Source organism: Equus przewalskii, chromosome 17 (genome assembly GCF_037783145.1).
Source record: "Equus przewalskii isolate Varuska chromosome 17, EquPr2, whole genome shotgun sequence".
Taxonomy (NCBI): domain Eukaryota; kingdom Metazoa; phylum Chordata; class Mammalia; order Perissodactyla; family Equidae; genus Equus; species Equus przewalskii.
Window position 1 is genome coordinate 64,573,749 of NC_091847.1, and position 20,993 is coordinate 64,594,741.

At 35.8% G+C, this 20,993-nt stretch overlaps 1 protein-coding gene across 15 annotated transcripts in view; it reads left to right on the plus strand.

Moving 5' to 3' along the window:
* GULP1 (GULP PTB domain containing engulfment adaptor 1) overlaps nucleotides 1–20,993 on the plus strand; it is a 271,766-nt gene that overhangs the window by 89,147 nt on the left and 161,626 nt on the right. For all 15 annotated transcript variants that reach the window (XM_070581653.1, XM_070581655.1, XM_070581644.1 and 12 more), the window contains one exon: nucleotides 383–514. The gene's annotated coding sequence lies outside the window, so the exon portion shown is untranslated. The remainder of the gene's footprint in view (nucleotides 1–382; nucleotides 515–20,993) is intronic.

A 20,993-nucleotide genomic window follows, 5' to 3' on the forward strand; every position in this document is an offset into this window, starting at 1 on the left:
TCAGGTACAGAGTATGCACTTGGTTGGTCTAACTGGCTAATAAGGAAGGAGATAGCTGGGGCTGGCTGTTGTGCAGGCCAAGGGAGAAAGGGGTAAATTGTCAACCAACCATGACTGTGTTTTAATAGTAACATATCCATGAGTTAAAACATTTAACTTATCTAGCACTCTTGCTATTTCCCCTTATCTAGCAATCTGTTACTCTACCTTTTCAAAAAAAATTACGTTTCATCATTGCTTTCCTGTTATTGGCTAGCTTTCTTGAACTTGCACAAAAAAATACTTAGAATTTTTGAGTATGTATTGTAACTTCTAAATTAAGATACACACAAATGTAATTATTGGTTAATTCCACTAAGTCCAATTTTACGTTTCTTTTTAGTTCCATGTGATTCCATCTGGTATACATAGGAGAGAAAGTGATTGAAGGAGAACTCAGATGGCAACTGTATGATTGAAACTATCCAAAGCCAAGCATCTGTATGTTCTTTCAGCTGTATTTGAGCATACCCAGGTAAGAGTAAACGGTTATTTGTTTATGTACTTTCCACAATTTCGAAAAAAGATTTTAAATTATAAAAGCGGTTTTTGTTTTGTACCAGGTATTAAAAAACGTATAAAACGGTAACATACATAAAACAGAATAAAATTAAAATAACAAATGAGCCTGTTTTCTAAAAATAACTTCTATCATTTTGTTCTATATCACTTATTTCTGTTTTGTTGTTTTTTCCCTTTAAACAAAGTTGGATAATACTATATGTATTCTTCATTGAATTTCTTTATTTTTTTGAAACAAATCTATTTTGTTCTATTTGAGAATATGCATTAATGTTTCGAATTTTCCATTGCATTTGTTAATATAAACTTAAATGATTTAAAAATGTTTTTTAGATTTTGTTTATTATTCAAAGAATATCCTTATAGATAAAATGATGTATACATCATTCATTTTGCATTAGTAGAGTTACTGAAATTAGCTTAATGGCTAAAATATTTTGAAGGCTTTTTATTCTTGTTGCTGAATTTACCTCTAGAAGGTGGCAATGAGTTATAGTTTTCATTAGCTATTTTTGAAAATGTTTGTTGACCCACTGACATATTTTTTATTCAAAGAATTTCCCTAATAAAATATACTTTGTGTTGAAGAAAAAATTCAAAATTAAGTTAAGATTCTAAATTTTGGTTGCAAGTAGTAGCATCTTCTCACTAAGCCTAGAAGAAAAGTGGATATTATATACGCATAATCTTTCCATTCTATCTAAAAATACAGTATTTATAAATGATAGCAAGTGTACATTATGCAGTTAATATTTATTGAAAACATTATTGCACTAAGCTTAAGCACTGTGATTATTTCAGCTATGGTGGTGGTGACGGGAGACATTAGGGACAGGATGGTACAGAAATAGTTTCTTGCCTCTCCTAATTTTCAATAAAATATGACAAGCTAAGAAACCTATTTCAGTTCCTTAGGTACAGGTAGGGTGTACTAAGTGCCAAGATAGAAGTAAAAGGAAAGGGCAATTGCTGATGATAATACTTTAAGCTTGGGAACTGAAGAGCACTGCGCAAATGAGAGATCAGTTGAGACATACTTTTCAGGGTAGGTAGAACTTTGGCATGTGAACATTTAAATGGAGGACCAAGGTGGAGCAAAGTTACAGAGCTGAGAGAGCACAGGGGATATTCAGGAAATTGGAACGATAGGGTAGATAAAGCAGAGTATTGGGAAATATGTTTGTGATTTGGATTCTTAAACTTAGGCATTTGTATTTCATCATAATATGATGAGGACAGTTGCAGGGGAATACGATGATCGGTGCAGTCCTTTAAGAAGCTTAATCTGGAAATGATATGTGTGTTAGACCAATGAAGAGAGAGCAGACCCAAAGGAAGGGAGGATGATTTGTAGACTTTTCCTTTCGTTTTCATCAGCATCTGTTAAACACTTGCTATTTGCCAGCCACTGTGGTAGGAACTGAGAAAAAAAGATGACGAGGTCATGATCTTCACTCCTGAGGAGCTTACAGTGTGGTGGATGAGACATGCATGACAAACAAATGAATATAATACACCATGGCAGTGTAAGAATTGAATCATATCAAGGAAAGACTAGTTGGTAACTAATGTGTTGAGATGCAGGTTCTGGGTTGTCTACTGATGAGTTTTTCCCACAGATGTCAAATCTGATCAAGTTTGCCCAAGAAGCAATGTTTCTAAACTCTGTAAGAGTTCAAATGAGAAGCAGTAGAAGCTTTATCTAGGGTGAGAGTAGTGTAAATAAGAAACAAAGCAGTGCTAGAAGTGGTGGACGCTAGAAGTGGTGGAAGTGCTAGAAGTGGAGAGGGTCTTTTAGGCAAGAGCAGCATATTGATGGCATTAACAGAAATGAGGAAAATATGGCAAAAGTGGGATTTTTTTTTAAAAGGGTTGCTTTAATAACTAGCACCAATTTCTTTCTTTTTTTTAGGTATACTTTTTGATGAGGAAGATTGGCCCTGAGCTAATATCTGTTGACAATCTTCCTCTTTTTTTTTTTCTCCCCGAAGCCCCAGTACCTAGTTGTACATCCCAGTTATAAGTTCTTCGAGTTCTTCTATGTGGGATGCCACCACAGCATGGCTTGATGAGCAGTGTGTAGGTCCGCGCCCAGTATCTGAACTGGTGAACCCTGGGCTGGTGAAGTGGAGCACGCAAACTTAACCGTTCAGCGAGTGAGCTGGCCCCACTAGCACCAATTTCTTTTGTTTTTTTTTCCTGCTGGGGAAGATTTGCCATGAGCTAACATCTGTTGCCAATCTTCCTCTTTTTTTTTTCCTCCCCAAAGCCCCAGTACATAGTTGTACATTCTAGCTGTAAGTCCTTCTAGTTCTTCTATGTGAGCCGCTGCCACAGCATGGCTACTGACAGACAGGTGGTGTGATTCTGCGATGGGGAACCGAATCTGGGCTGCTTAAGTAGTGAGAATGCCGAACTTTAACCACTAGGCCATCAGGGCTGGCTCAAAAGTGGGATTTTTTGTTGGTAAAATAATAGGTTTGGTTTTGAACACTGAGGATTTTTCTGCCCACCTCTCTCACTGTGTTTACTCATACCTTGGCTAGAGCACTTACAGCATTTTAAAATTTCATTGTTATTCCTTGTATACTTGAGGATTCTTTTACTTACTATTAAAAGTGATTTGACTTTCCCTCAAATGAAAGCCAAGTATAATAAGAGTAAAAACAAGTTACAGCAAACAAAACCTATGAAATATGAATATTTCATTTGATTTGATTCATAACCACTCTATATATAATTCAGCTTTAGCCTTTCCAGCAGTCACAAAAGCAGATATATGTTCTTGCCCTATGAGCTGAGATAAATTTATCATAGGAGTCTTAGTATAATGGACAGGAAAAGTGTCTCTTACCACTTAGAAGTGCCTTAAATATTGCATGGTTGAAAGGAAAGGGAAATTTGTTAATGCATAGTTATAAGTAAGTTAATTTATGGAAGTTCAGAATTCACTTTTTCCAGGAAGTCTTTCCTGACTTTTGGAACGTAGACCAGGTCCCTCTCCTATGTGCTGTGTACCTTAATGCCATTTACATTCCTCTGTCATACCTCACATTGTGGTCTAGTCCTTCATTCCCTGAGACTAGAAGCTTCTTGAGGACTCAGTCATCATTTATGATTACAGATATAAATTTATATCTAAATAAAACTCTCCATAATGTTTATTTTATATAGGGTACTCCAGAAATATTACATAAATGCAAAATTGAATTCATTTCCATGGCTTCTCTTAATTATTGCTGACCCAGACATTTTTGTGAGCTGCGTATTGGTTTTCCATTGCTGTGTATAAATCTCTTCAAAACTTAGCACTTAAAACAGTGCTTACATATTCTCTTTCAGTTTCTTTGGGCTACACATTTGGGCACAGCTTAGCTAGTGCCTCTGGCTCTAGATCTCTCACATTATTGCAGTTAAGCTTTTGGCATCTTGCTGAAAGGATATGAGTTAGCTCATAGTATCAGAAAGTAATCAGATGAAACGGTCCTCAGGAAAGACAGGAGCCAGAGCTGTTCCAAGGATCCAGAAAACAAGAATTGGAGAGAGACTCTGAAGAGTACTGCCATGGAGCTAAATCTGGACTAATAGTGTGTTTTAATGCTATTCTTCCCACATTCACAAACGGAGTCTGCGTGGCTGAGTTTGAATCATTTTCCCTCTGCCAGGAACCATGGCACTCAATTAACAATTCTCCCGAGACTGCCTGCATGTGAGGAGGGTCAGTTCCCAAAGGGAAATTCACAGTTCTGAGATGAGGAGTAGGTGTGGAGCAAGTGAAAACAATAGATGTTTACTAAAACCCTTCTTCACAACTGTCATTCAAAAGCCATCAAACTGTAATGGCAATAAAATCTCAAGTAATACAGATTTTGCCAGCAAAATTAACGTAGATTAAATAATGGTGTTGCTCAGGTTTCGATAGATGTCTACTATTACGAAGAATTTATTTGTTCTTTGTTTTATACATTTGTTTGTGGTAATTGCCTGTAATGTACCAATTGCTGTCTTTAGCAGTGAACATACAATTCTAACAATAGAATTAGTCCTTGCTTTGCTTTTGCAGTTTAGAGTCTAGTGAGACTGGAAATACAATGATTGATATATTTCAAGAAGTCTAGAATGGGAGGTCTGTTAGTTTCCTATGGTAACTGTAACAAAGAACCATAAACTGGGTGGCTGTAAACAACAAAAATTCTAGAGGCGACAGGTCTGAAATCAAGGTGTCAGCAGGGTCATGCTCCCTCCAAAGACTCTTGGGGAGGATCCTTCAGTGTTTCTTCCAGCTTCTGGTGCTCCTGGTGTTCCTTGACTTGTGAGAGCATCACTCCAATCTCTGGTTCCATGGTCACATGGCCTTCTTCCCTTTGTGTCACTGGCTGTGTCCTCTCCTCTTCTTATAAATATACCAGTCATTGGATGTAGGGTCCATCCTAAATCCAGAATGATTTTGTCTCAACATCCTGAACTAATTAGATCTGTAAAGACCTTATTTCCAAATAAGGTCAAATTCTGAGGTTCTGAGTGAACATGAATTTTGGGGAGATGCTCTTGAACACAGTATAGGAGGGTGCACAATACTGTTGGTGTTCCTAGCAGGGTCCCTGGGCCTGTACTTGGGGTATGTTCGAGGAGGCTACCTAAAGGAAATGATGTCTAAGCTAAGGGCGAATGTTCAATCAGAAGGACAGGGATGTAGCGTGGACCCTCCCAGCATTTATGAGGAAGCATAGATCATTGGAAGAACTGAAAGTAGTTCAGTGCAGCTGGAGCAAAGAACACTGGGTAAGAGGTGGAGAGGGGAGATGCTGGCGAAGTGGTTAATGGGACAGATGATAAGGGAACATGTAAGGAATTTGACATTATCTTGAATGCAGTGGGGTGCCCCTGGGGGGGAATTAAGCAGATAAACAACCAAATCAGATTTATGTTTTACAAAAACCATTTTGGGTGCAATGTGGAGAGAAGGAGTGATCGAGCATTGCTGAAGAAAGAAAAGGTAGCTAGGAGACTGCAGTAACCCAGGTTTGAAATAGTAGAGTCTTAGAGAAGGAGATGATGATTGGAATGAAGAGAAATAAATGTAAATCTGGTAAATTGAAAAAGTGGAATTGATTTCGTGTGAATTAGAGACAAAGATAGATAAGAGAGGAATCGAGAATGACAGCCCAGGTAGCTAGCTACTGAGAAAATGTGGATGATGGTCATAGGTGCTGAGATTGGAAATGTGAGAAAGAGAGAGAGAGACGGACAGACACAGAAACAGAGACTTGTGAACAAAATAATGGATTCAGTTTTGGATATTTTCAGTTTTCCTTGCTGTGGTACTTCCAAATGAATATGTTCAAGAGGCAGTTGGCTATATGGAAAGGTGCTGCTGAGTAAGGAAATCTTACATAAATGGTACCTGCAATTGTTGGGGATATTTACAAATAAATTTTATATTATTACTATATCTAACATGGGAATATTATGCAGACTGAAATCATGACATTTAGAAATAATATTTAATGGCACAGGAAAGAACCATTATAAAATGCAAGAAAAGCAACAGTAAAATGAACCAACCTGAGACACACAGTATCTGCCATAGGATCTCAACACTCCATACGTCTGGCTATCTTTAATATTAAATACTGAATGTAAACGCACCTAAATGTTAGCAGTGGTTGTTTCTAAGTGACTTTCATTTTATTCTTTTTAACTTATTTTTAAAGTACAGTGGGTCCAATAAACACATGCTACTTTTATGACCAGAAAAAAATACGTTTTTTTGGAGTAAATTTTACCACATAAAATGTACCTGAAATAGGATTTTCATAGCATAGTATTTTTAAAAATAAGTAATTAATTTTAAGGATTGGGTACCTTTTGACTTAGGAGGACGAAGAGTTGTGAGTGAATAAAGAGTTACACCACCTGAGCCAGGTATTTCATAAAATATCTCAAAATGTATTTGGGGATACGGATTGCACGTCCTCAGTTTGGTTAAGTAGCTGATAAATCAGGAAAAAATTACTACTTTGGGGCATAAAGTAGAAAATAAATTTAGATGGAAAGCATTTTTCACTTGATTTTGAAAACCATATCAGTGAATGAGCAATTTAATAAAACACAGAATTTGATCCTTTTTTGTAAGTTGTCATCAGTAATGCCAGGTTGCCTTATATAAGGTGATTAGACGTAACATTCCTGTGCAGATTTGACTAATTTCTGTCAGACTGAAGTGGTATTTAGATTTCTGGAATGCAAAGTTGGAGCTTTAATATTAAATCTACTTTACGGCTCCCAGGGTCCTGCTGTGAGAACAGAACGTATTTGCATGTTCTTCTGTTTTTCCCACCCAGATTCAATATATTAAAAATATTAAGCAACTATTCCTTTAACACATATGGGATGATAGGACAGTGCCATTAAAACACTTAAGTCATCTTTAGGCCATTTTCTATTTTTGCAGTTACCAAGAGATAACGCATAATTAATACCTCATAATAACTTTAATAAAAGAGCAAATGCTGGCTAGTGCCTGCAATAAGGAAGATCATTTGATACTTATGTGGGAGCCTGTTTTTTCCAAAATTTTGATAATTGCTTAAGTAACATTGTTTGCTTTGACTCATCAATAAAATTATTTGCTAATCCTGATTTAGGATGAAGTATAAATATTTTGCTGTTTAGACTCATGAACACATTTAATTCTCAGAGGGAAACTTTGAGGTAGGGAATTCAGTTGACAGATGAGAAAGCTTAGGTGGAGGTAAAGTAAATTTGCCCAAGATCAAATGGCAGAGACGGGATTAGAACGCAGGTGGAGTCCTTATTTTATGCACTCCATTCTGCTGCGTGAAGAAGACATATTAACGTGAAAGAAAGTATTTTAAGCCAGAAGTATCAAACACCTAGTCAATATTCCCTTGTCATCTTCTTGTGAGACGATCTGACATTCAGCTCTATGCTAGACACGTTACTTACTTCATCTTCTCCCACACTTTTGTACCTCCCACCCTCCTCATATTTTATTCATTTCAGGTCCCTTAGCTCTTCTCTTCTCTTGCCTAAGATTCAGTTTTATAGTTTTATTTACATGTTTTCTAGTATGTATCATTATAAAAAGATTCCAAGATAAGCGCCTTATGTTGTTTAATTAGAAAGGATGAAAGCAGCGTTTTGGGCTAGTAAAACATAGGTGCATCAGTTCTTTGTCCTAAGTTAACACTAATGCAGAGAGCAATAGTAAGTTTTCAGGGTAATGAGATTATTAAAATAAATTTTGATATTCCCTTTTGTAATTTAGATTTATACTTGACATTAAATTATATTTCAAGAAGAAAATTATAGACTTTCTATTCCTTATGATAAACCAAGCACACACAGTAATGTCCCACTTACAACCTCAAATCCCTGGATAAAACAGAAAATAAATATATATAATTTGATTCAGCACTGTGCTGGAAAATAAGTCAGAGAACCCTCAGTAGACCAAAAAGTTTGAGAAATCCAGAAAAGGGTACAGTGTCAGATTTGAAAAGGAAGCCACCACCCTTCAGGTATGCAAGTGGAGAGACTGTTACCCAAAGGCGAGTGAGGCACAAGAACGCTCCATACTTGGAAGAGGCAGGTTCCAGATTCCCGGAGAAGCCATGTGTCCAGGGAGAAGTAACTAGTTGCTTAGTTGGGATCCAGCAGAGGAGTAATCACTTATTCAAACCTGCAGAAACCCCGTTTATCTTCTATGGCGCAGACAGTGAGGATGTGCGTTTGGATTAGAGAGAAACAGCGAAGTGTTCACATGATTGGCAATGATGAGGAAGATCTGGGAACCAAAGTGGCCCTCTCTTCAGTGTGTCCCACCATTCCCCACTCTCATTGAAGAGAGACGATAGCACTGAGATAAAAGCATTGACAAGATAAGCAGAGTGCAATTAACATATAACAGTAGAGGGATGTGCGAGCTGTTGCTTGAATCCAGGAGAGTCAAGCAGAAATCAAGCGAGTTAAAAACTTGGTCATATTTCTTTAACATTTCAACTAGGCCTAAGCATACATGAGAAATATTTCAACCTAAAATTCCACTGTATATTTAAAATGTTAGAAATAGTGTTAAAATTCAGGAATGAAAATGGAGGACAAAGGTCGTTATATAGCTTCAAAACAAAACAAATTCTTTTTTAAGAATCCTTTTTTTAGTATTTTGTTTTGTGTAATTCTTTCAAAGATTACCATAGAATGCCTGATTTCTGTATTTTAACATGGTCAAATATTTCAACACTAAAACCATAGAAAATATTGAAATCTCATGTGGTGTAGTAACTAGAGTTTCAGTTATTTATGTTATTTAAGTTATTTGCTGATAAGGAGGAAACTTTTTGGCCTGTATAGAGTTTGAGCATATCATTGTTTTTTCTTACTTTTCAGGGACAGAATAAACAGTACTGGAGAAAATAAACTTTGATAAAAAATGAAGTATTTGAATGCAAAGGAGTAAAGAATGTGCCTTTTCATCTCCACTCCGACCCTCATTTAGGAAATAAATTGAATCCACTTTAAAAAGTAGCAGCTGGTGCTCTACTTTGTCAGGCTTTTATAATGACTGGATATTTATTCTACAAATAGAGAGCTGTGTGCGTGTGTTTATCTGTGTGATAGGGCACAAAGAATGTTTTTCTATTTCCTGAGCTTTGAAAGTTTCCAAATAGTAACAAAATATTTTCATTGTTTTTTCCCCAAGGTTATACTGTAGATTTTTAGCTTTTCAACACTGGCTTGTTTCTTTCCATTAGCAAACCTAGATATAATGTTATTTGGCTGTTTAACCTAGTATTCCCAAGCCTAACAGATTCCCGGTCATACTCTTAATATTTCATTGCAAACAAACCCTTTAAGGTAGCGTTCAAGGGCATTGGGCAATTTTTTTCCTCTCCCCCTGAGAGCCATAAGTAAAATGCTGAGGAAACTCAGAATCTTTTGGATTCCTTTGTTCTTTCCAGCTTGCAAAATTGTTAGTTCATTCATGTTTTTAGTAGTACAGAATTAAGGTATTTCAGTAACAAGTAGGGATGATTTGGCATGACGCAGGAATAAAGAGAATAATATATATTATTTAACGTATATTTTAAAATCCCACTTATTTAGCATCTGCTTTGTCTCTGGTACAGGTGTAATTGGTACTTTCATAAGTTGTATCCAACACTTACTTCTTAAAAATGACCCACTATCTAAGAAACCTGTCATTCTTCTCATCGTGCAGAGGAAACAGGCCCAGAAGGACTGAGCAACTTGCCCAAATACATTCAGCAAACTTAACACTGACGACACAGATCACCTCAGGCCCTTCTGACTAAAAACTGGTCATTTTGTCACAATACTTCTTAATCAATGTTATTAAAGGTGCATGTTGCTATTTTCAGAAATAATAGCAAATGCATGAGGGCAGTCTAAGATCTGGCTTCTTCCTGCACTTCGTCTTCATTCTCCCTGCCTCAAGCCGACAAGTGTTAGACTGTAGATACTGGCGTGGAGGGCATTATTCCAGCCTCCCCAGGCAGGTGCTTTGAGCTGCTGGAGCTGTTTCAGTGTAGACCTGTTCTACCTACTCCTGATCTGAGATTGTATTCATTCGTTCATTGCCTTTTCCACTCTGCAAATGTTTATTGAGTAACCACCATGTGCCTGGCACTGTGCTAGGCCCTGTGGATTCAGTAGGAAACAAAATAGACAGAACTTCTGCCCTTCTAGGGTTTACTTTCCAGTGTGAGAGCTTCATTGCAGCCTCCTGCTCCTCAATTTCCATGACCTAGAATTGAGGGGCTTCTTTAAAAATAGAACCTTCCTTGTCCGTTTTTGCTCTTTTAAAAAAATAAAATAACAATGGAAAAATGCAATGAAATCATTAAATAACTATGCAGTTCTTGCTCTACAGGTAAATCTGACCAACCTGTAGAAACTGTTGGCCTTCAGACAGTACCACCATTTTGTAGCTTGAAATTCCCATTCAAGTACAAAAGGATATGTTCAGGACAAGAAGGACTCCACAGAGGTGTCCATGACGTTGTTTGGAAGCATGGACTTTGTGGTTCAGTTCCACCTCTAACTATAGCTGTGGATTTAGCTGTCGGTCCCTCCTCACTTCCACAAGGGCAGCTAGGCCATTCTCTTTGGGTTTGGTCCACCTCCATCCCTTACTTCAAATGCTTCCTCATCTCCCCGTGTGCCTCAAAGTTTCACACATGTCCATTCCTGCTCTCTATGGATTGGTCTCTTCATGTTGCCACATCACTTATATTAAGGATATCGTTTGGGGTGTCTCCGAGCGATTACTCATAGATCAGTGTCTTAAGCGTAATCTTTTGGTATCTACAAGAGTTTTATTGATTACATTTTTTGAACTGTTTCTGTTATTTTTATTGAATTAGCTACTTGTGTTCAAATGTTGGTGACACCAAAGATGGGGCTACTTTACTGCCCATAGTCACTGATAATGTTTTTGGCTAATAGGTCTGCAACTATGTATTAGAGTATTCTAATAAGGAATTTTCTGTGGCAATTCAAGGATTGCTGACTTGAATTACAGAATTGCTGCTGGGTTTGAGGACATCAATTGATGTGCGAGATGTTAATTTGCATGATTCAGTGATTCTTCTCCCGTACTCCAATACTAGGAAGCATTTTCCTCGTGAGGTATTTTTTGTTTTTTTGTCTCAGAATAAAATGTACATTCTCTTCAACCATCTAACAGATACAAAGTATAATTAAGAGCTGCCTGATGCTATGATGTTTAAATATATCATACTTAGGAAGTGTTACAACAAAATTTTCAGTCAGCCTTAGAAGCAAATTATGTCTATTTTCTATCTGCTAGTTAGTGCGTTTTAGAGTTCTGCCCTGGTTATCGTTTATCTTTCCTCTGCAGTGACTCCATTTTGCTGGAACAGCTGTAATCCAGTTTTATAAGAAAATAATGGAGATTCGGCAAAACCCAATTAACTATTACATTATTCCTTTCCATCTGTAATAAATATTTCATAACAGTGTCTTGTTTTTACTGATGATTAACCCAATCCTGCATTTAAATGCAAAAGCGTCACGGCTTCCACCTTTCACTTCGGAATCTTTGGGTAGCTTTCCCGGGATCTTTCAGTTATTACTAAGGGCCTGGGCTCCTGTTAAACAGCAAGTTGATTTAACAATTAATCTAAAACAGTATCAAGTCAGGGAAGGAATCGTTTCGTTGACTGGAAGACCTGTATCCGTTTCCTAGAACTAGGCGGCTGTGGCAGATCCCGCGGGCATCATACTGCGGCGGAAGCCACAGTTCTGCCATGACTTTGCCTGCCTCCCACCCTCTCACGTTAGACACTGAATCCTGTCCATTGAACCTTCCAAATGTGATACAGTCACTTCCTTCCATTCTCAGAGACAACCTTTGTTTCTCCGCCATTATTTTTTGCCTGAGCTACAATAACAGCTTTTTAACTCTTCTAGGATTCACTTCAAGAATATGCATATATGAATATGTACATTTACATTCAGATTTACCATCTCCCAGCCCACTTCACTTGCTTCCTGTTGCAAGGTTGAACTGCCTGACAGGTTTCTTCATGGTCTCATCTCTTCTTCAGCTGTTTCTATTGTCTCTCTGTCCCCTTTCTCCGCCCTTCATCCTTGTTGGTCTATTTTCAGTTCTTTGAGTGCTATGTTTTCACACCTTCAAATCTTTGCACTCCTTGTTCCTTCTGCTTGATAAACTTCACTTACATTTTTTAGGTTGTAGCTTAAACATTACTTCCTCAGGAAAGCACCCCTTCATTTTTTATTCCAGTTAAGGTTATCTTATAATAAGCCACCATAGCACCCTATATATCTTTTTTTTTAACTTCTCATTATGTGTGCAGTTATTTTTATCCCCAATATCTGTCTTTCCTGATAGTAAGTAAGTTCATCAGGGCGTAGGTTATTTCTGTCTTGTGCACTTATATTACAATATCAGCCACAATATAAATTCTCAGTAAATATTGTCTAATATTGACTGAATGATACCTTTGTTACTACTTTTAAAGATGGTTTCTTTCTTGAAAGTAATTTTTCCCTTTTGGATTTTCAAATTCTCTGACATCGTCTCCAAATAAAAGAAATGTATAATTTAAAAAATCTATACCTTCACCATCTGCACTAATTATGACTAAATGTTAAAATAACTATTTGGGGGATAAATGGTATTATATAAGTGTGTTATTGTATTTGTTAAGAGGTGTTTCTATTTCAATTTGCTGGTTACATACTAAGTTTATTTTAATGCATTAAGTAAATCAATTAAATGTTAATTCCTGGGAGTTGGCTTTTTGAAGAGTCCTACAATAAATTAAGTTAGGGTTGTTTTATAAGGAAAATGTATTTAGAGCTATTGATTGATTGATTTTTATATGCTTCTAGTTGATGACCGGTTTTTCTTATGTCTTCTCTACTGAAATCTTTCTCATTTTTTTTTTACAGAGAAGTTGCATGAATATGTTTTTTAATAGGCATATTGACTACAGCTCTGTAACCCATTAGACAAATCATTTTTATGACTTATTAGGCACTTATCCTAGATCATAACACCTCAGTAATCTTCACTGGAAAAAATAATTTGGTGTTTTTTTAGAGCTTCATTTAGCAGGAAGTAAATGAAGGATTTGAGAGAGAGATGCTTGCCCTCCCAGACAGTTCAAAACAATGCTGACGCTGCAAAGGCTAAATATGTCAGTAGCTTGGCAATCCCTCTGAGAACTCAACACTATTAATCATTAAAAAGTGTTTTTGTAATATGTCAGGGGCTTATAATTTTGTTCTGTTCTAAGATAATATTTGTGACAGGAAGATGATTTCAATTTCTGTTTTATTGAATCTATGTAAATTTCTTTTGTTTTTTCTGAGGAAGATTCACCCTGAGCTAACATCCTCCTCTTTTTTGGCTTGAGGAAGATCAGCGCTGAGATAACATCCATGTCAGTCTTCCTCTATTTTGTATGTGGGGTATGTGGGACACCTCCACAGAATGGTTAGTGAGTGGCATAGGTGCATGCCTGGGATCCGAACCCACGAATCCAGGCTGCTAAAGCCTAGTGAGTGGAACTTTAACCACTCGGCCGTGGGGCTGGGGCAAATCTATGTACAGTTTTAAATCACACAATGACAGAAATAGTTCTGGTTTTTTCAAAAAACAAACTTTAGGGGGCTGGCCCAGTGGCGTAGTGGTTAAGTTTGCTTGCTCTACTTTGGCAGCCTGGGGTTTGCAGGTTTGGATCGCGGGCACAGACCCAGCACCACTCGTGGCATCCCACATAAAATGGAGAAAGATTGGCAACAGATGTTAGCTCAGGGCCAGTCTTCCTCACAAAAAAACAAAACAACGACGAAAACTTTATATAGAGTAATTTATAATTTCTTAAGAAGAATTAATTTGCATGACTTTTATAATTATAAATCAGGATTCTAACAGAGTGAATAGGTGTTGTTTGAGGGCCCCTTTCAACTCCTTTGTAACAAATTATAATTTTTGGTTTTGTGGAATAACGTTATATCCAGAGTAAGTATGTTACCCTGTGGAATAAGTCTTAGGATGTTAGAATGCAGTGTTTAAAGATGACTTTTAGCAGTATTTAAGAACTTAGACAAAGTTCACTTGTTTCATTTCACAGTCCCAAAATTAGTTTACAAATAACTAAAGTTAGATCAATATGATCCTCAGGATTTTCTCCATGTAATCCTTTGGAGTCTCTGATGGAATCAGGAGTGACTCTAAGGAGACTGTGTATTTCATAGACAAGAGTAAAGGGCACATATTGGGGCTTTTTTTTTAAGGCTATAGAGTGGAGGCTGCATGGTTTCTATATCTCACGGCTAGATGATCTCTGATAAAATCTATTTAATCTAAATAATAAATCAATTTTATCTCAGAAGACTGCGGGGCTGTATGTATCTGTCTGTGAAATGTTGCCCAAGATACTGAAAAGTTTCATGATCATTCCTGGGAGTTGGCATTTTGAAGAGTCCCATGATAATTTGGAGAATGTGACACTTATTCTGCTTCCCTAGCAAATTTCAAAGAAAAGTTTGGAGGAAATCTTAACGTCTGTCCAAATTCTTTGTCAGTATAGAGCAAATCTGAGAAAAAAGGTGTTGCAATTGAAGAAGGAAAAAGTAGAAGAACCTGGAATACGCCCTTAGAAAAGAAGGAGTAGATGAGCATAGGAATCAGTTTTCTGATTGCCAGTCCGTGTCTGCCTTCTCAAGACTAAAACGTACAAGATTGTTAAGACCTGAAAAGACATATCACTTGAGCTGAATGAGTGATAGAGTAAGAATGAAGGGAAAATACTTTCATTATTTGAAAATTCCCCAGGGTGACGTGGAATGAGTCCAACCATTCTTAGTTAAAAGTGAATTCCATGGTTTGCAGTGATGAAACTAAACCACGATGCCCCAGTGCTCTGTTACAGGAACACTGCTGATTCACAAAGCCCTTTTCTAGGAATCCTTTGCCCATTCTGTGACTAATTAATAATTAATAATAATTAATAATGAAAAAGGAAGAAGAGATATAATCATCTAGAATAAAGTGGAAAATAGACTTTTAAAATTTTATTGAATTCACCTTTCCAGTATTTTCTTTTGTAAGCATTGTTTTCAGTTTTAAAATGAAATTCTTTCCATGCCTCTTTCCTGCCTCATCATTCTCACATTCTCTCCCTTCCTCTCTCCCTCTTTTTCCCCTTCTTTCTTCTCTTCCTCCTTTGGGTGTGGATAATGGGACATTTTTGGAGTGATGAAAATGGTCTACATAAATGTAATTAGATTATGGTGATAGTTGCACAGCTTTGTAAGTATTCTAAAAACCATTGAATTGTCTATTTTCAATGATTAAACCCTATGGTATGTAAATTATGTATCAAGTAAGCTGTTTTTAAAAAGCGAACTGCCAACCAGAGGTTAACTAAGGTGACTAGAATAAGTAAAGTACAAGGACGCTAGCCTAGTCTTATATCAGATTGATTACAACAAATCACAAGGCTAGACACTCAGTTTCAGGACTCCATTGGCGTGTCCTTTCAGTTCTTAACAATCCTGTGATGGAAGAGGTGAACTGACAATCAGAAAATTGGCGTCAGTTACAGCTTTCATTCGCCTGTATCAATTTCTGGGCTTTGTGTCCTACGTCCCGGGAAGGGAAACTGTCAGTGATAATTCAGACAGGATTTGCCTTTTATGAAGACAAGCCACAGGATAGCAAGCACTTAAATATATAGTATTCAACTGAAAGGTGAATAAAAAGCCCACCAGATATTTACTGCATTTAATCAGGTAGAGGGATAAATACATTTGAACGTTTGTTTTTAAAGTCTAGTGAGCTTTATTTATTCTCAAGTAAATGCCACATCACAATGGTGAAGATTGAGTTTTTGAAAAAAGTATTATAATTTCTGTTCTTGAAAAAGTTTTGGGTGCCTGGAAAATATTCTTTGTCTACATCAGGAAAGTTTTCAAAGTACTTAACAGTTAAACGCCATTGTAAACTGGGACAGTGAAAATCCATGCCATCAGGATATATGTAGCATTCTTCAAATGCAACCTTGTTCTGTTTTTATTGTTCTGTCAAAGCAGTGTCAATCTGGTTGCTTTTTTTTTTTGCCTCATCTCACTCATTATGACAAGAAATTCCTTTTCCCATGATCTCTTATGGCATAACATGGCTACTTTTTAACTGACTGTGAGTGTTTCTCAGGAAACACTGGGAGCTTTTAAAGCATGGCTCATTGGATCATAAAGAATTGTTGGTTTGTTACATATTTGCTCAAACTAGTGCTATTTGCTAGAATTACCCAATAGTTTCTTTGTCTCTTACTTCCTGTGCCGGAAGTTGTCTGCACACTCTAGATTATTGGATTAGCTCAGGTAATCTTTGTGAGCAGGAAGGAAGATGTGTTTTAACACTTTCCCCCAATGTTAACTATGTAGTATAATTTATTCTAATTAGTTAAAAATAGCAAAAAATATACCACTATAGAATGTTTGGATAATTGATTCATATTTATTCAAATATTCTATCATTAAAATTTTTTTTCATTTCATTTTAAAACCCTGTTCTTTTGTAAAAGATGAATGTATCCAATCTTAATGACAGTTTGAGTTAATGGAAGTTTGACTTAATGGGAACAATTGTTTAAAATGAGAATTCAAAGGATCCTTATTGATTATCTAGTCTCACCTCCTCATAGACAAAGTGTAGATTTGTTCTTTTAAGGAGGAGCTTATATTTCCCCCAGTTTTAGATTTTGAATCTATCGCTATTAAATTTGTCAGCCCTACCCCTGTAAAACTTAGGAAATTTTAAATATGTGGAGTCCAAACTAATGGATTTTGTGTTTTATTTGTACGTGCGTGAGAGAGAGAGTGTGTGTATGTGTGTGTGTGTGTTGTGTTTACAGAGAGATGTAGGAATTAATACAGTGATAAAATGTCGGTATGCCAAAGTAGATTTTTTTCTTTTAAAACATTTTTACTGAAATTTCAGATTGAAAAATAAAAGGTTATCATTGCCAGCTCTTTGTTGTCGGTACTTCCATCCATTCATTCAGTCATTCTTCAGTGAGCGTGTTTTGAGTGCCCAGTAGGTGTCAGCTTTGGGGTTGAAACTGTACAGAAGGCACAGCTTCTGCATTTTAGACTCCTTCAGTTTAGCAGAGTGAAAGCCTGTATAAATGAATAATTTCAAATAGTGTGACAAAGGATACATGGAGACTTGTACAGAAAAGAGTGGCCATCTTTGTGGGAGTGGAGCACTCAAATGTGGGCTTAATGTGGGAAAAATCTTGAGAGGCGGAGGGTCAAGCAGCACTGAGGAGTGGAAGTATGAAGGACGCAAAGCCGGAGATTGGAAAGTCTAATTTTCATTCTTAGAAATACAATTCTAGCTGCTTTTTGCTTCCATATGGAAAACACACCTCACTTAGAGCTATGTAGCTGTTCTTTAATTTATTTTTATTCAAAAGAAAAGTGTTAAACCTCTTTATTTTTTTTAGTATTTCTTGTGTGTCAAAAATTTAAAAAACATTTTTTTCACATAGTAGATAAACGTTAAATAAGCTCTGGACACACTTTTATTTTCTTGACCTTTTTGTTTCTTTTTTTTTTTTAATCAATCATGTATTATATCCTTTAAGTATTGTATTTCTTCTTCTTAGAATTTTTCAAATTCCTTTTAATACTTCAGTCCAGAATTCATTGTTTTATTTCAAGTGCTAAGTAGTGATAAATTTAATCAAGAATTAGTTCTTATCAATGACCTTTTGAAACAATAAATTTAGGTATATTGATCGTTTAGTTTCTAGGAACAAATTCAGTTGTCATACTTGTACAAATACATATGTATGTATATATGTACACATATTATATATAACATACACACATTTAATTTACATATAGTGTATACACACATTTTTAAATATATATGTATGTATTCATAAATTTATCTCTGGAACTAAATTATAGTGCTTTCCCTCAGCCTTATCCTATGCTTAAATAGCCTTAGTCAACTTGATGTTTTATTTGTTATTTGGTAAACATGAAATTTAATAATAGAAATTTATTATAGACTTGCTTTTCACTTTATAGTATGAAGTTGATGTGTTCTCTAATTTAATTGAAATATGTGCACATCTTATTTTAAATAAATGAAACACAAGCATTTAAATTAAAGAAATAATTTTAATAAAATATCAGTATTGAACTTCGGGTACGAATTTTGATGTAAAAAAAATCCCTGCAATACAGCACAGGAAATTTTCTCAACTGTTATTAAAAGTACCTTTTTCTTTCCTAAGCCTTTTCCAGGCCACACAGGTCGCAAGATGTAAGAAAACTCTCTTTCTTTGTGAGCGTACATGAGAGCGATGGAGGTGCTAATTATAATTAGAGGCACTGACCCTACCTTATGGCTCTATTTATTTTCTCTGCTGCTTCAGTTTCCAGACCCCTGGCTACCTCAAACATCTCTTTGACCTCCTTTCTGAGAAATACTACCTAGAAGATGAGTTATTCCCAAATCAGGTAGATAGACACCCAGGTTAATCTTTAGTACTATATATAGTCTGCTTTTCAAAAGTCAACCAAGGATGGCTTCTTTTCTTGGCGGTTTCCAGTTCATTCATTGCTTCTGAGGATGAAAGAAAAGTCAGGTTCCACCAGCTGAGGGTGAATTTTTGAGAAACTCTGTTCCCTGATAATTGCACCTGCTTTTCTAAAGCGCTGTACTCAAAGAGCCTGCTGAGTATTGACATTATTCATACCATTTTAAAGATGAGGAAACATCTTTATTCATTTAAAACAGTTGAATGTGTTTGTATAAACAATTTATCCCCACTTTATGGTACTAGAGAAAGAAATTGAATTCTAGACAATATGTGATTTTCCAAGGCCATATATATAATGATAGTGAGAATTAGAACCTATTTTCATTTATTCCTAAGGTAGTATTCTTTCTGCTGTGCAATGCTGTTAAGCATAAATGCTTTCTTCTTTATTTTGAAATAGAACAATAGCTTCTTCCAAAGATTCCATGATTATGACCTGATTTCATTTTGAGTACTGTATCCTTTTAAAACATACTCTTTTGGAGATCCTGAGAGAGAAAGCATTATTTTAAATTTTAAAAGTGAGATGTGAAAATAAAATTTCTGCACTAATCATTATTTTCTAGCTCCTTATAGTTTAGTAAAGGTTAAAGGTTTTATCGCGAAAATTTTAACGGGTCAAAATCATTTTTAGATGAGTTCACAGAAATATAAATGTTCATTATTAATTAACATTTTAAAATGGATAGAGTTGAGTTGAAAATAGCACTTTTAAGATTTATTTCTTTTTAACCCTATTTTCAGACTTCTACAAAGTTTCCATCTTTTAAAATATATGTGTGTGCATTTATATGCTATATATATATGCTACATGTATACACAATATATGCATATGTTTATGTGTATATATATGTGTGTATACTTGAGTTTCAGTCCTGAAATAAAGCTTCTTTAAAATCAAGTGTAGCTTTGCCTCATTTCAGGACACTGTGGTATTTCGTTTACTATAGCTATGAAAAAATTGTGTCTTCTTAAATGTACAGCTGTTGGAGGAATCATTCTCTGGGCTTGTGATATAAATCCTTCAGGCAAATTAGAATGTCAGATATAAAATTGAGTACCTGAGAATGTTATTTGGATTGACCAAGAAGACTACTAACTAGTAACAGATGGAATATACCTATTCAAAAATTGCAACTCTTTTATTCTTTTAAAATTTTTCATGTGTGTAAATTTTATAATACAAAAAATACTTCTCAAAATTATTAATGAGATGAATCAAGTTCATTATAATAGTTATAAAACTGCTTTTAATTTTTATTTATTTATTTATTTATTTTTCTTTTTTGGTGAGGAAGATTGGCCCTGAGCTAATATCTGTTACCAGTCTTCCTCTTCTTTTTTCTCCTCAAAGCCCCAGTACATAGTTGTATATTCTAGGTGTAGGTCATTCTAGTTCTTCTATGTGACTTGAGAGTGCTGCTTAGGTCTGTGCCTAGGATCCAAACAGGTGAACCCTGGGCCACTGAAGTGGAGTGCGCAAATTTAACCACTCTGCCCCGGGTTGGCCCCACTTTTAATTTTTATTATGAAAAGATTCAGACATGTGCAAAGGTAAATAGAATAGTGTAATGAACCCTCATGTGTCCATCATTCACCTTCAGCAATTTCAGTGCATGGCCATTCTGTTCACCCATGTATGCTTGTTCTTTATCCTCCTCCCAATATTATTCTGATGTAAAATTCAACATCATATCATTTCATCCATAAATATTTCTTTGTGAATATCTAAAAGATAAAACTATTTTAAAGGTAATTAATTATGCCATTATCACATTAAAATAATTAATAAGTCTTTAATAGCATCAATAGCTAGCCATATTTAAATTCCCGGTTGTCTTATAACATCATAATGTTTTTGATTTCCTTGTTTTAAATATAATCCATATTCCATAACAGGTCCATAATTTGCAATTTTTCATGTGTTTTCAGTCTCTTTTAATCAATAATTTTCCCGTTCATCATTCTCTCTCTTCATGTAACAAGTAAATGTTGTAGAAGCCAGTCCTTTGTGTTGTAGAATTTCCCATGGTCTGAATTTTCATGATGGCATCCTTGAGTAGTTCAACATGTTCCTCAGTTCTCTGAATTTCCCATAAAATGTTATTTGGATGTAGAGGTTTGATCGGAATCAGGTTTGATTTTCTTTTGGCAAGTCTATTTCACAGTGGCGTAGGGTTCTTTCATCAGGAGTTAGAGAACTCTTGCTTGTTTCTCTTGTTTGATGTTAGTAGTCATTGATGTTCAATGGCTCCACTAGTTTGCGAG